The following is a 15,620-nucleotide window of genomic DNA, read 5'->3' as shown; positions in this document are numbered from 1 at the left end:
ATTAAAAGCCAAAACGTCTTCATGGTTGGTGGACACGTCTGACTCACCCTTGAACACCATCATGATCTGCTGAAGCAATTATGGACCTGTTTGTTACTTGCTTTGTATCTGCTCAGTGGAGTGGAGGTGAGTGCTCAGGTCCAGCTCTGGTTCAGCCCTGGTTCAGCTCTGGTCCAGCCCTGGTCCAACCCTGTTTAACCTCTGGTTCAGCCCTCTTCTTAGGTCTTCAACCTATTTTTAATTATTGAAAGCTTGAACATTTCAGAAATCCTCAGAATTTCCGTCATTAAACTTTATTGAAGCCATTACTAAAGCGAGCTCTCATGTACTGTAAGCTAACACCTCATCCAGCCAGTGTGTGCATCTGCGTTCATGCGTGTGTGTCTGTGAGCGTGAAGCACTGCTCCACTACCTGCACTAGAAAGGTGAAGAGTGCCCTGGCCTTCCTGCCTAATAGCCAATATTAAACGTGGGCCATTGTATTTATGTGCCGTTCTCCTGCTACGGCCCACTAAGGTGTATTTGGGGCGTTGGTGGGAGAAGGGGTTGTCTGTGATATGGAGGTGAATCCCAGCTAATACTCTGGCCTCACCAGTTGTCGAAAGGGCTTTTGAGGAAGCCATGACATGTCGGCAGACTCTATGAAACCTTCGCTTGCACCACGGAATATTTAAAGAAGAGACGTATATGTGCTAACACCTTCCTCATCTGGAAGCCCCAGTTCCTCTCGATCTCCACACACCTGCACACGCCAAAATAATTGAAAAATCATGTACGGGTGCAGCACAGTGCAGAAGGAATATCACTTTCTCAATCTCTCTCTCTCTCTCTCTCTCTTTCTCTCTCTCTCTCCATCTATTTTATTCTTTCCAGCCCGTACCCCGCCCCACCCCCACCAGGGTCCCTTTGTGTGCCTCTCACTGAGAGAGCCAGGGGCCGGATTGTAATCAGAGGCAGAGTGGGTTAAAGGTTGAGTTTTAATATCGCAAAATTAATTTACTTGATTCCTCAAGTCAGATTATAAATCTTACTTATGAAAGGCTCTCCCCCTCTTTATCATAGCACTACCTCATTTATCCATCCAATAAAACTGGCCACATGTGTAATAGTTCTCCCTCCGAATTTAATTTTGCCCTCATGTTAATTACAAAGAATGGTGGAAGCCAGGTCACACAGGAAACAAATCAATAGCTTCAAAAGATATATTCAGACGTGACCCAGAAAAGCATTACCCCAGTTTACCTATTGATTTTTCACGTTTGCTGCTTTGTGCTAGATGATTTTGTGCAAAAAGGTGGCTAAATATGTTTGATGATGAGACCTCTATAGATTCACAACAATTCTTTTAGACCCATTTGCGCATTGTAATTTTTGTTCAGGCCACTCAGGACTGGTTTGGATTTCATTCTGTCCTGGAGTTTATTTTTAATGCGTTCTTGTTTTCAGATAATGAATGCTTGCCAAATAGAGAGCTGTGGTATCATCCTGAGGAAAACACCAGTGAAAAAGTCATCCTGTCCCGTGTCCAGCACAAACACAGCACCATCCTATCTGTGCTACTTATAATTGGAGGCAGCAAATTTGGTGGGGGGCATTTGTGCAAGAATTTGACTTGACCGGAGGGGGATGGGGTTGGTGGGGGGGGGGTGAAAGATGCTTGACTTGATTGCGATTCCACCCACCGGCATTATTTATGACACATTAATGCAGTGAGTGAAGTCAGCTGGCCTCTCTCCTATTTTCTGAACCGTGTGGGGTTTGGGTGGGGGGGGGGGGGGGGGGGGGGGGGGGCTTCGACTTTAAGGAGCGTGATTATCCACGCGGGAAGCCCCACAGCATGCCCCGCAAGGTGACCCGCCCGGCACGGGCAGGACGGCAGGACGTGGCTGGCCCGGCCACGCGATTGAGCATTGCTGATATGTGTGGCAGGGGAAGAGCTGCTCCAGAAAAGCTCATTTGGTCACAGTGATAAGGATAAAAGCCCCGGTGAGTGGGCAGGTCCCCCTCCTGGATGGTATACTCTCTCTGCACTCATTTACTGTGTTTGTGATAAGTAGTCAATTAACTGATGGGGGGTAGAGTTTCATAAAAGCATCATGGTGTTATGAATGTTCATGCTGTTGCTTGCTCTGCCATTTGTGAGTGTTGTTTATGGTTCATAAATAGGCACGTGCACTTCCGGGGGAAGCTCTCCGCAGCCCCACATCTCGTGTGCGAGAAGGAGGAACAAATGGCGTTGAAGCCCAAGGCTGCAGAGCGGACGAGTCCGTGTTCCTCGAGGACGTGGGGAGAAGGAGCCGTGGTCCAGCGAGCCTCTCGTGTATCTGCGGGATTACCATGATGGATAAGGTGATTACTGTATGGTTTGCCAATTTCTTTCAGTCGGGGCTTCAGCGTGGACTGAAATAGGATTTCCTCATTCGGCTTGTTGAGTCCCCGAGTCTGGCCAAAGTTTGGCACCGTCTCACACATTTCCTGCTTGAAATGAGATTTTGGCTGATTCGTTAATTTCACATGTGACTCAGGCTTTTTGCCTTGGCAGGCCTGCCGTCCGCGTTTGGAAAAGGGCCGGCATTCATTCCTTTCAAGTTAATTCATTTCTCCCTCTTTTTATGTGCATCGTCCATCGATAATATTCCTGTCATATTAAAGCCACAAAGAGAAAATCACCCATCCATGAACATGTTTGGGCTGCCCAGATGAAGGTAATAGTCTGGCCAGTGGTGAATAAACATGGGCCCTTTCAGACCGGACTAGCCGAGGAAATCCATGTATATTTGACTCCTTTGCAGATTGCAAATATATTCCTCCAGTGAGATGCGTCACCTTGAGGAATGACTCCTGCCCCCTGGGACTGAGCCAAACAGTTATTTCATTCAGAATGATAATCAGGCCAAGCTCAGGCAATATTCAGCACCTAGCTTTAATGGCTGCTAGTGATTAGGGTTTGAGAATGAAGGATCATTTTTGTCTGTTTAGAGGCAAAAGAAAAGAAAACCCCATGATTGTGCTATGCATTCATTAGACAAAATAGAAGTCAAATAATTCAGAATTATATTGCTTTTTACTTTGAGCTGTACAGTGGAGAAAATAGCTTTGGAATAATAAACTGTGATGCTTTTAAAAATGACCTCATTCTGTAAAAATGTTCAAGGCTGATTAGGGAAAACTAAGGGTATTTTTTCATTTTTAATTTGTGTTCCCTTGCTTGTTCCCACCGATGTCCTAATGCAGACTATGTGAAAAGCCCCTAAGCTGTTTGTTTGGGGTGAAGTCGCACAGCCACGAGTGCCGAACGCGACTGCACCCGCGCGCATGTGTGTCTGTGCGCGTGTCCGTCAGAAAGCCGTTTCCACCGGCTGACAAATCGCGGAACGGCGGTGTGCCGCAGGAGTGACGGGTTGAGAATGTGACGACGGGGAGCGTTTGCCCCGCCGCCTCCCCCCGACGGTCCCCGGGTGGTGGCAGGCGAGAGGACCGCAGCAGTTCGGCGTGAATGATGCATTACGTGATTGCCTCCGACTGGTCGCCGACCGTCACGCCTGGCAGCAGACACCGACTTCCTCCCACGTTGTCATCCTCCGTTTTCCGTGCCGGAGTCTGCGGTGGCCGCCACGATCTAGGCTAGCTGCCCCGGTGAAATACGGAGGTGCAGAAGCCAGTTACCTCTGATCCGCACACGTGGGGAAAGGTGGAGAAGACACGTGGGATTTCCTGCTCCGACACAAATAAGAAATAATGACCAAGGCCAAAGTGACAGTGTGATGAAGTGATTTGATGGCATTTGCCATAGTTCATTTTCGGGATTTGGTATTAGTGCGGCCTCTAAATAATCTGGATTTGCCTCAAGCAAGAAACAATTTTAGCACGTGGAAAAAATATGTTTGCATTCGAGCCTATTTTACACAGCTATCCTGTTGACTGGTGACTTATTCATATGTGAGCTGGCTTGTGTGACTTATCCGTCAGCAAAGGGACTGCAGCCCTGTGAACCTCTACCCAGTGGTTACCATTTGCTTTATGTATTTCCTTTTTGAAATTAGCACAGCCAAAGAAGCACAGCAATAATGGAACGATATTAGCGGCCATGGAGAATTGTGATTATGTTTGATATTGATTATGCATTTCAAAGATTCTAAAAGGCCAAAGCAAAGGCCCTTGGTTAATTATAGAAGAGATGTGGATGGGTTGGACGAGGGCGGAGGATGGCGCCTTTCATCTTTCTAACCTTTTCATTGTCCACGGCGCCCCCTGCATCTCGCGGTCGGAGAGTGGCTGATAAAGCCCCCAGCCAACGTAACCCAAAGCCAAGCCTTTGATGAACAGGCCTGATTAGATGGCCCAATGTCACTGAACTTTGCATACGTTTTCATGTGGTGTCGGGCTAACCCACTGATTGAAAAATCTTTAGTGCCGTGCCTTCGTTTGCTCGCATGTTAGCTGGCAATGCGGAGAGCTTCCAAATGGACCCTTACCACCCCTGTGTGAGTGGAGCACTTCTGTGCGAGATGTGGCTCTTGATATTCAGCGTGTAATTTATTTTTTATTTTTTTTGTCTGGAGAAGCAGAGTTTCGCAATTAGACGTAATAGCAAGGAATGTGGGTTAGAGGGCGAGGGAAACAGAAAAGCACTCCGCCGTCGTCCGCATGACTGTTTGGACTACAATAGGAGAGCACACGTGTGACGTCGGGCCGTCACGCCGCTCGGGCCGGTTCATTCACGCCCAGGTAAGATTGGCAGCGGTGTGCTCCACGAGACTGGGCACCGGCCCGGCTCGTAGCCGGCGGAAGTGGCCGGCATATTACTTAGTCCCGGCAGGGATGGGCTCTGAATATATGCAGTATGAAGGTGAAGGACGATGCCTTCACCGTGTGCTCTAGCCACAGCGTTTTTGTTCTCATTTCTGGGGCTCAGTCCAGCGTGCACCACCAATATGATTCCCGAGCACTTGGTGGATTTTGTCGTTCACAACCCCCCCCCCCCCCCCCCCCCCCCCCCACTCCACTCCTGCCTTTTTCTTCTCCCCAGTGATTGAAACCACCCCCCCCTTCCCCCCACGCCATCACCCTGTTCCACCACATCATCCTAAAAAGAAGGACTACTGCAGACTGATGACTTTCAATATGCTCATATCTGGCGTGATAGCGCACAGGGGGGTGGGGTCAGCAGTAATTCATAACCGCTTTAAGATTGCGCGCGGCAGCCGGCAGCCGTGGGCGGGGTCTGCGCTCTGTGCATGGTAAGTGGTGCTCTCGCCCCGCGCCGCTTCCCGCCACTACCACGTCGGGGGGCTTCGGAGCGCGTCGGGGCGTTTTCATTATGCCCAGTTATTTACTGCATCAGGTCGAATTACCCAGGCGCTCCTGCCTGCCTTTCCCCGCACTGCAATCTTACTGTAAACACTGGCGGATAAATCTGGCGATCGGGCACATCAATCTCCCTTCGGGGCAGGTGCCAGGCCGCTAGCACCACCGACACCCTTAACCGGGGGTTGCAGTTTTTACATTTCTGTGCAGACTTGGCGACCAGATTACAGTCTGGCCATCCAGCCGTCCCTCTCTTTCTCTCTCTCTCTTGTTCTCTCTCTCTCCCTCCCGCACTCTCTATATTTCTCCCTGTCCGTCTCTCCCTTTCTCCCTCTGTCTCTCTCTTTTCTCACCTCACTCTTCTCCTTTGCTCACCACCTCCTGTATTTTTTTTTTTGCAGAGGTGCACACTTTCCACCCCATATTCCTGTAACCTAATTGGAGAGGAAGCAGGTCTCATCCTGCCTGGAGAGATGAGAAGTCTTAACAAGTGAAGAACCGTCAGACTACATCCATTCCTCCGCTAGGGCCGAAGCCCCATTCCTGCTCTGGCTTGGGCTTCACGCAAATGAAGTGATACCCCTCTCTCCCTGGGTGCTATGCTAATCCAACTTCCCATCTCTACACCTTGAACAAACACGCGGGTGAAATGAGCCCGTCTCGGGGTGCTCCTCTCTGTTCTGGAGGCTCGGGAGGGTCCTGCCTCAATCCTGCACGCGCCCCTCCGTAAAGACTCCTTGGGCTCCAGCGCTTCCCTATCACCCTGTAATGGGGGTATTAGTCACTGACCTGTCATCCTCCCTGAGATGACTAGCGATGTCCAAGCCCATCTCATCCCAGACTAATCCCCCCGCCCCAGCCACACTCATGAATTAAATATCTATAATTACACTTATGTGGCACTCCAATGAAATAAGGTGATTCTCTGTAGCTCATTATTCTTTTCATATTTGCTGCCGGGTTGAAGGCCATCAGATTCGCCGATTTAAGATATTTGGTTAGAATTAAATACACTAGTCTTCTAATACTGTCTGGAGATCAGGTGTTTTAATGTGTGTGGATTTGAATGTGTTGCCGTTTGAACTGATCATAGCAGTAGTGAAATATTACGATAAGGTGCTCTGTCTGTCTGTCTGTCTGTCTCTCTCTCTCTCTCTCCCTCTCCCTCTCTCTCTCTCTCTCTCTCTCTGTCTCTCTCTCTGTCTCCCTATCCTGCATGATCTTCTTTTGGTCCTCCTGTATTCTGCCCCTGTATTCATGAGAGTGCCCCCAATAAGGCAGGAGGCAGGCGGGAGCGTTAGCTAGGCAGTAAATAGCAATATGAAGCGTTTATTGCAGAAGGCGGAATGCAGCGGTGAATTCTGAGCTGGACTCCAAGAAGGGTCGGGATCACTGAAGCAAGAGAGATGTGTGTGTGTGTGTGTGTGTGTGTGTGTGTGTGTGTGTGTGTGTGTGTGTGTGTGTGTGTGTGTATTACTATAATTACAACCGGTGCTATTAGTGTCTAAACATCTGCTGCTCATTTGCAGCTAATGTGGGTGATGGTATAAATGAAGGGTGCTGATCACGTGACCCTTACCTTGTGTGTATGTGGGATATCTGGAGGTTACGGGTGTACACACTCTTCTTTCATCCAGCAAAGAGCGAGGCAAAAAAGGAGAGAGAGAGAAAAAATGAAAGAGAGACAGAGAGAGAGAGCATACGGCAGGGGTCTTATCTGCTCCCGTAATGTCTAACGTGAGATAAAGAACACTGTGCAGATAGAAAGCATATACTGTGGATAGATGGGAAAATCAATAACACATGCATAGGGTTTAGCAGGACACAGCTCTGTCATTAAACATATAGATTTACCCTGGTTTTCAATATGGAGTGAAACACGCTGCTAGAATGTTTTCTATTCATCATCTGCACATCATCTGCAAGATGGCAGACAGCCGTGAGATAATGTTTTCATTCTTTTGTCTTCGTGTTTCTCTCCAAGTGCAGAATTACCGTTGGCCATGATAAGAAGCTTTTAAACATGTAATTTTCTTATTATGTCGTTATAGTTGCTTTTTTAATGATTTTTGTTTCTTTTCTCTAACCAAGACAGGTTTACAGTGTTTATCGTTTTGATTGCCACCAACGCACGATTATGGACTAGCTCACGGCCGGCCCGGCCTTGCCCGTGTTGGACTGATTAAAACTGCAGAGCCTTGATGAATTGGCCCAGATTCATTAGAGCTGGTGGCGCAGCGCAGGGTCAGGGCCACGCCCCCGCCCCCAGAGCTCCGCCTCCGCACCGGAGCTGCAGGTCAGGTCTTTGGGGTGGGGGCGGAGCCAGCTGGAGGTCGTGCTGAGAAACTTTGCTTCTTCTTAAGTTAATAAATCCTGACAACCTAATCATGGGGCATCGTTTCTGGGGTGAGCCGCCACAGGTGGCAGGAACGTGGGGAGTTTAACGGGATCCGGAGGTGGGAGATGAGAGAGGGTGGAGGATCCAAGCATCTGGAGAGATCTCCTTGGGGGGGATGCAGGGGGGCCCGGTCTGGGTGGACCGGAGCCATGCTGGCGGAGAGCAGGAGGGTGTCCACAGCCCTTCCATCTCCTGACATCTCCAGCAGCTTGCGATGGGGAAAATATGATAAGTCCCCAGCGGGGCTAATAGGCCCAGCAAATGTCGAGGCCTATGAAGAAGATGAAGCTGGATCAAGTCTCAGGAGCTCAGACACGTAGAACAGGAGCCAGGAACCAGGAACCAGGAGCCAGGAGCCAGGGCTTGGAACTTGGCCCTGAATAGGGGGCTCAGAGGAAGGGTGCATGCGTGTGTGTGACAAAGGCTGTGCATGAAGGCGAAAGCCACCTACAAAGCCCCGGCTGTCTGGCAGGATTTGGGTGCTGTGTTGCTCCAGGAGATGATGCTCCCCTTTGATACCCTGGGAGAGATTATAGTGGGGGAGAAGAGATAAAAGTGCTCTATAAACATTCTGCTTCTCGCTAGCCCACACCGGCCTGCAGAAGGACTCCTGCATCCGCGCCGGCCATCAAAAGTGAGGGCCTTGTCAGGGTTTGGAGTTTCAGGGCATCTCCTATCTTGTGACTGCGCTATTGCACTCTCATCTCCTGCTCCTTCTCTCTCTCTCTCTCTCTCTCTCTCTCTCTCTCTCTCTCTCTCTCTCTCCTTCTGGCATAATGAAGGCTCCTCTCAAGCAGTAGACTGCGACCTCTGCTTCTGCAACCTCATTTTTTTCCCCTTCCTTTCCATGTCTGTTGAAATATCTGGTGATGTCTTATTTCTATTGATTTGACTCTTACTGCACTTTATAATGTCTTTGCCTTGCCTTGAGTGTCACATTTGATCTGGTCATGAGCAGTACCCCATGCATCAGAACCTTGCTGTAGGATATCACAGACATTTTCACATTTTTCATTCATTTTGAAATATAATTTTGTAATAATCTCTTACGGAGAAATATTTTTTTTTACTGAATGTCTCAGAGAATGTTTTTTAAGTTCCTGAATTTGAACCATAGGTACTTGCAAGTAAGTTTCCAGTCGGGAAACCACCAAGTGTGTTGTGCACCCTTTTGAAATGAGTAATAACTTGTGTGACTATTGAGGTTCTCTGGGGTCATGCCCCAAAAATGCTGGATTTATGAGTGGTTTTATCATAGTGATTAGCCAAAGTAGTCTCCGTTTTGAATGCTAAACTTTATTTGAGGCGGCTGAAAGGTTGCAACGCCAAGCACAACACTGCTCTGTGAAAACTACATAGCACACTAACTATTAGGCCCATTACCTCATAATGGAAATATATTAGTGGAAAATACCACATAAGCGGCACATATGTCCGTGTTCTGCACTAGAACTCCTCCGCTATGAAGTGATGTATCTTCGGTGCTGTGCCTGAGGTGTCTCTGAAATGTGGATTCCTGAAAATTATGGTGTAGATATGGATTCTGTTTGTTTAATTTACGGTCTCATGGAATCGTAATCAGCGTAGGGCTCCAGATGTTCTGGAATGTTCTGAGGGGTCAGAAGCCAATGGAAAACAGCTTGCTCGAGTAATTGAGAAGGCGCACTTAGTGATTCACCCAAATATCTCATTTGGGATCGCCCATCAAGAGCAAAAAGAATCACTTATTATCTGCAATGAAGTGGTCCTTCTCTTCGTCAGCCAGAGAACTCTGGAAACGGGATCCTTCCCTTTATGCAGATGCGTCTGATGGTCTCGAGAGCACAGCGTTGCAGAAGTATTGTGCTGGCGGGAGTGTTTACAGCATCCTGCAGCGTCCCACTGGTCAACTTTTTTGTCACGAGTTGCCTTCACTGCAGTCGGCGTCATGCTGCTCTGCTCATCAATGTGATCATTGCAGAGGTTTTAATGTCAACATTTCCGTTAAGTATTGCTTTGTGTGCCATAAACAAGTTCTCAGTTACCACCCAATCAATTGGAGTCCTAGGGACTAAAAGATCTTGGATTACAGCATGAGTGTTTTGCCCTGCTTTTAGAGCGCTAATAACGGCTTGAGCTTTTTGCCTTTTAATTATGCTAATCAAAGCTAGAGGCAGCAAATGGAGCCACTTTATTCTCTGTTGTTGTAGAACAGAGTCTTGTAATTGAATTATTTGGAGTCCATTGACATTTGAAAAGCTGTGGGAAGATCACACAATACACAGCAAGTGCACGAGTGTGCCAGAGGTTTTTTTTCCTTCTTTCCACTTGATAACAGAAATGTTTTTGCTTGGTGTTAAAGTGTGAATATAATGTATCTTTTCTCTTTCTGATGCTCTTCAGAAACGCTCTTCAACTTGTGCTGCATGGTGTTATTGATGAGAGCAGTGCTACGAGACCTTGCTCATAGCACTCAGAACCAAGCCAAGGTTGAAACTCAAGTGTGATCAGAGTATTGATTTCCTTGTAGAGTCACCTCAGTCAAAATTATTAATGAATAAGCAGCCAAAATCATTAATGAGAACAAACGTGTTGCACAGTAAACAATGTTACATCCCTGAAGCGTTATCAGTTGATTGGGGAGAATAAGTGGATTAAAAACCCACTCACACACTTCCATAGCAAATGAATTTTTATATATACTATAATCTGAGTTTCTATCTGAAGCGCTTTTCTATCTATTCATCAATCCATCCATTTATCTTCAATGTCATTGCCACAATACATATTGTATAGGAAAATATGTCACAAGGTGTAGGTGGCTTTTAGCTGTGGGTGGGAGATGGAGGGGAGGATGTTGTGGGTCCGGGCGGAGGTCCCTGTGGGTCCGGGCGGAGGTCTTGCTGGGCTCTTGCTTGGGCCTCATGTGATTTGCCCTGTGTTACCCTGGTGGGCCCTCTGTAGTGACAGCATGCTCTCAGATCTGGCCTGGTCTGGACTCCATCAACACGCCCTCCACACACACCCATCCCATCCCCACATCCATCTCCCTCCCCTCGCCTTATCCCCGACGCCCCTGCCGGGACACGGCGGGCGGCCCTCGCGGGTCCGCGTGGGTCGTCACCGGAGGAGCTCAGCGAGGCGGGAGGAGGGGAGGGAAGACAGGGCACGCATCCTAATCTGGACCCCCCCTTTCCCCCCCCTCACCTCCACCTTCCGCGACGCAGCGCGTCCGCTCCACGGGACATTTTCAAAATGCATCGAATTTCTGATGGCGAGGAGGAGCAGGGGTTGCGGCTCTGTCGAAGATGGTCCCGCCACCTTGTTAGGCCCCGCGGAACGACAGGCCCGCGAGAAAGGGGCTGGCGGCACGGAGCGTGAGACCTCCACGAGCACACGCGAGACGTGGAACAAAGCTGCGGTTGGAAGACCTAAGAAAACCAGGCTGCAGCTGGGGCCGAGAGGGGTTATTCCAGAACCTCCTCTTCCCCAGCCTGCCATGTCTGGGTCTTTGGTAATGCCAACGATTGTGTTCCCCACGCTGTCGTTACATTAGCATGGCTGCTCCTGCATTGGCGGGCCAGGCATGTGTAATAGTCAACATAATTCAGGGAATAAATACTGCAATCAAGCAGCAGCCAGAGAGAAGCACTCGGTGTTATTATAACACACGACAGTTTGACAGGCGGGAAAGGCGGGAGGATGGAGAGGGGTACGCCGAATCGACCATTTTCATTGCCGTGATTTTGTCCTAATGGCGCCTTCCGTGGACCGACTGTGCGATGTCCCCTGCTGGGCAACAGACTATTACTCAGCTCTCTCTCTCGATCACACTCTCATCTGGTGTGCGGCTGCGTTCGGGCCACCAGAACAGCAGGGTCCCCACCACCATTGTTTTATGCGTACACAGACCCGCCGTTGCAAGACAAGAACCCGCTTGTGTTACAGCGAACGGACTTGAGTCCCTAGAATAACGTGGTGTACGAAGAAAAATAGGGAGGTACGTTTCTTCAGTTTCCCTCAGATTGGGTTACACGCGCATGTTGTGCGACCGATGGCTCTCCGATACTGGGGTAGAACAGCAAAAGGAGCTTCAGCTTTCGCTGCGTATATCTGCAGGTGACCGGGGCAGATATTACCTGATAAGCCCCGCCCACCCCAAGCCCAGCTATGCTAGCATATGTTTCACACGTAGTGTTCTGCATAAATATTTCACCTATTTGTTTTTTTTTATTATTTATGGACTGGAGTCGTTTTATTAGAAGAAATCTTTCTTGGAAATGCCACGGTTAATATCCGGGTGTGTGCTGGAAGACGGAGTGTCTGAGGGAGAGTTATAGCACATGCAGTGCATTTGTGTGACGTGAGCCAACATATCAAACTCGGGGGAGAGGGAGCGAGACAGAGGGAAAGACAGAGATGCAGTAGTATCGTAATATGTCTAAGCAGAGGAGGTGCCCCCCCCCACACACACACACACACACTTTTTTGGCCTTGCTAGGTACCCGTAGTTGTGAGTGAGGCACATGGGGTATATTTGAGTGGAGAAATGCACTGTATTACACATAAATCAGTAGGCAGTGCTGCAGTGTAGCGGCTTCTAGCATATCAGATGCAAAATAAAAGCAGGTTTTGGTGGCATACATTGCCTGTGTGATCCTTGGGACTGGGTTAAGTCTGTCTTAACCCTTCCACATGGATGGATGCCCCCACTATGAATTACATGTGGCAACTTTTTTTTTCTATTTTAAAGTGACTGCGTTTTTCGGTTAGTTTTAGTTATCCTGTAATGGGATTTAAGCTAAGATTGTCAAGTCAAGGCATACATAAACAATAAGTGCACTAATGCAAAACTATATCTAGATCAAGAGACTCTTTGTTCTACCCAACGTCACTGTGAAAGATGGTGTCGTTTGCCTTTGTAATGTAGATGGAATAAGTCTGCTACGTTTACCCTGCTGGGTATGATGGAAGAGTTGGCTATTATGGAGGTAACATTGATGAGAGAAGGTACCACCATAAATATGCTGAGGGTAGCAAACTGGTCTACATGCTGTCTAGAATAAGAAGATTAATTTATTAACTTGTTATTAGCAATAGCACAAAACTGTCCCCCACCAATCACAGTGCTGGTGCACATGGACAACAGGTATTATTGTTTTTCTGAAGGGCGTGGCCAGTCCAGCTGGTACATTTCAGTAGGTAATGTATTTTATATCCTCATTTATGATGAAAAAGTCTTGTAGAAGTTCTTGTAGAACACCTTGGCATGTGAGCTAGATCTGAATAAATGTGGCTGTAACTGCTGTTATTTTTTGTTGGTAATTTATCAACTGAACACATTTTTGTTTTGTCTTTAATGTCATGTCTAAAGACCAAAAATTGCAGGGCAGGGGGGTCTAATTAAAATGTAGTGAAATCAGGAGCTTTGTATTACCATTCAGAAGTATCTATATATCTATATACTATATCTCATCAGACCTGCTGTGGGAAGCTGCCAACAGCTCCCTGCTGTTTGCTCACTGATTCTTTCCCCACTCTCAAGAACATCAGCTCCTAGTTTGTTTCGTGTTGCCATTTTTGTAAGCAATTGTTCTTTGTTCCTCTGTTACAATATGTGTGTGTGTGTGTGTGTGTGTGTGTGTGTGTGTGTGTGTGTGTGTGTGTGTGTGTGTGTGTGTGTGTCTGTGTGTGCGTGTGGGTGTGCATGCATTTCCCATGTCTCTCTACATTGACTGAATATCAGAAAACACTTTTAAAACATGGGACGGTCGAATGTAAACATTTTGTTTCAGTTTCTTACTTTAAGTGAACAGACTCCCCCCCCCGCCACCTCTCTATTCACATTTGATTTGCCTCATGAGGACGTCGCCACATCCCTGCACAGGTCTGCTTCACCCTTACCAAATGTTCTGTTTCCTCCCCCTCCATGTTGGCCTCTCTGCATTTGTGTACATGTGTGGCGAGGCGTGGAGAAGGACCAGCCGTGTGTCTGTCGTCCCCCCCCGTGTGATGTCGTGGAAGCCGGGGCACACAGCTGCAGTCGTGGTGCGTTATATTATCGTCTCCTGCATCTCCACGGAGGAGCCCGATGACCCCGGCACGTGTGAACGGAGCAAGGCGCGGTTTGCACGTGCAAGCGACCTCAGACGCCCGCGATCGATAACGAATCCTGGGCAGGACGTCCACAGCGGAGGTCGACAAAGGTGAGAAACAACCGCCATATGATACGTAGGCCAATTCACAAATTCGGAGTTTCTCGTATAGACACCTCTCGAGGCACGTGTCGACATTAACTCAAACGTTACATTTAAAAAAACAAAACACTAAAAAGATGGCACGTTTGCAGAAAGACAGATAGTTCTATCTTTCTATTCTCTTTCTCCCTAGTTCGGAGCAGAGTGATGCAGCACACACTGACTCAGACTCTCTGGTGCGCTCTGCTGATACGGGTCTCTCGTGTCATCTTCTCGGTCTTCCTCTGGGCTGCTTGTTAAGCCACTTTTAGCTAAGATGCAGGACCCAGCTGGAGACGTGTGCTGTGGGTCTGGTCCCAGCAGCTCTGCTACCACGACGTGTCTGTCAAAGTGGCAGCGCACACAGTCTGATCGGCATAATCCCTTCAGCACAGATGCGTGTATGATGTCACAGCCGAATATGGTCTCTGTGGAAGTCGGAGCCGCCAGGTTAATGTTGTTCTAACTATGACTACACACTGTTTCTTACACACCGTCTCTTTCTCCTTCTCTCTCTGTCTGTCTCTCTCGCTCTGTCTGTCTCAGTGTGCCTGTCTCTCTCTCTCTCGCTGTGCGGAGACATGGTAAGTGTGCTGCACTGTCCTGTACTGGATTCTCTTGTGACCTGAGGGTCAGCGTCTGGCCTCTGGCTCAGGACAGGAGGCGGGGCCAAGCTTAGGGAGGCAGATCGGAGGGGAGGTGCTACCTCCACAACCCTCCCCTACACCACCCATTGGTAAGCAAACACGGGAGTCCCGTCTGAGCCCCTCGGCTCCACGCCAGGGTCCTGCTGTCCTGCTGTCCTGCGTGCCAGGGCTTATAGAACACGGGCGTCAGGCCGAGCCGCCCGTGTGCTACTGGGCACCGTGCGAGCTCAGTTTGCAAGATGAAGCCTGCAGCTGTTGGTGTTCTCTTCTACCTTTGCTAACCTTACAGAACCTAAACTGCTGCATAAATGTACTGCCACCCTCCCCCCAACACCCCCTGACCCAAAGATGGTGTCATATTCACGCATAGCAGGGTGCACCCCCGGCTGTAAATCTCCAGAAGTCTTCAGATGAGTAAGAGTGCCCAGGTCGCACGGCGACCCCGGCCAGTGCCCAAACAACGGGCCCTCATGTGCTTGGAAGGTTAGCAGACAGCCAGGAATTTCTGTTTGGAAGTGATAGCTACTGTCTATATAATATTTAGGGCCTATTGGCGGAGCAGCTGGCGGAGAATGAAAGAGGTTCGGCGGCTCGCATCTGCTGGAGAAGGATGTGGTCCTGCGTCTGCTCCTCCTCCTCTGCCTCCGTGCAAACAGCACTACACAGGAGACAGTTGTTTCTGGATGCCCCGCGCCTGTCATGGCTGTCAAGTGAAATCCCATGACTTATGGCTCCTCCAGATGTAAGAGATCTCTAAGCTGCCTTGAACAGCCTGCGGTTTGTGGTGAGAGAGGCAGAGAGGAAGAGCAGGGGGAAGAGAGAGGAAGAGAAAGGGGGAGAGAGAGGGGGAGGGAGAGAGAGAGAGGAAGGGAGAGAGAGAGGGGAGAGAGAGAGAGAGAGAGAGAGGAAGGGAGAGAGAGAGAGAGAGAGAGAGAGAGAAGGAGGGTTTATATTTTATCTAATCTGAAACACCCACAGTCTGTTACTTTTTTTCCTTTGGTTAGCTGATTGTCTTTTCTTTGTTTGTCTGTCATTGGTCTTTTACATAGATCG

At 48.7% G+C, this 15,620-nt stretch overlaps 1 long non-coding RNA gene across 1 annotated transcript; it reads left to right on the top strand.

Annotated features, from left to right (window-relative positions):
- Window positions 1–2,242: 2,242 nt before the first annotated feature.
- Window positions 2,243–15,371, top strand: LOC143518293 (uncharacterized). The gene is made up of 3 exons (XR_013132150.1): window positions 2,243–2,349; window positions 13,652–13,890; window positions 14,075–15,371. It is a non-coding gene; the product is annotated as an uncharacterized LOC143518293 (long non-coding RNA).
- Window positions 15,372–15,620: the final 249 nt, after the last annotated feature.

Source organism: Brachyhypopomus gauderio, chromosome 7, assembly GCF_052324685.1.
Source record: "Brachyhypopomus gauderio isolate BG-103 chromosome 7, BGAUD_0.2, whole genome shotgun sequence".
NCBI classification, from domain to species: Eukaryota; Metazoa; Chordata; class Actinopteri; order Gymnotiformes; family Hypopomidae; genus Brachyhypopomus; species Brachyhypopomus gauderio.
The sequence above is the reverse complement of the archived record's forward strand: the minus strand, read 5'-3'. Positions and strand labels throughout refer to the sequence as shown.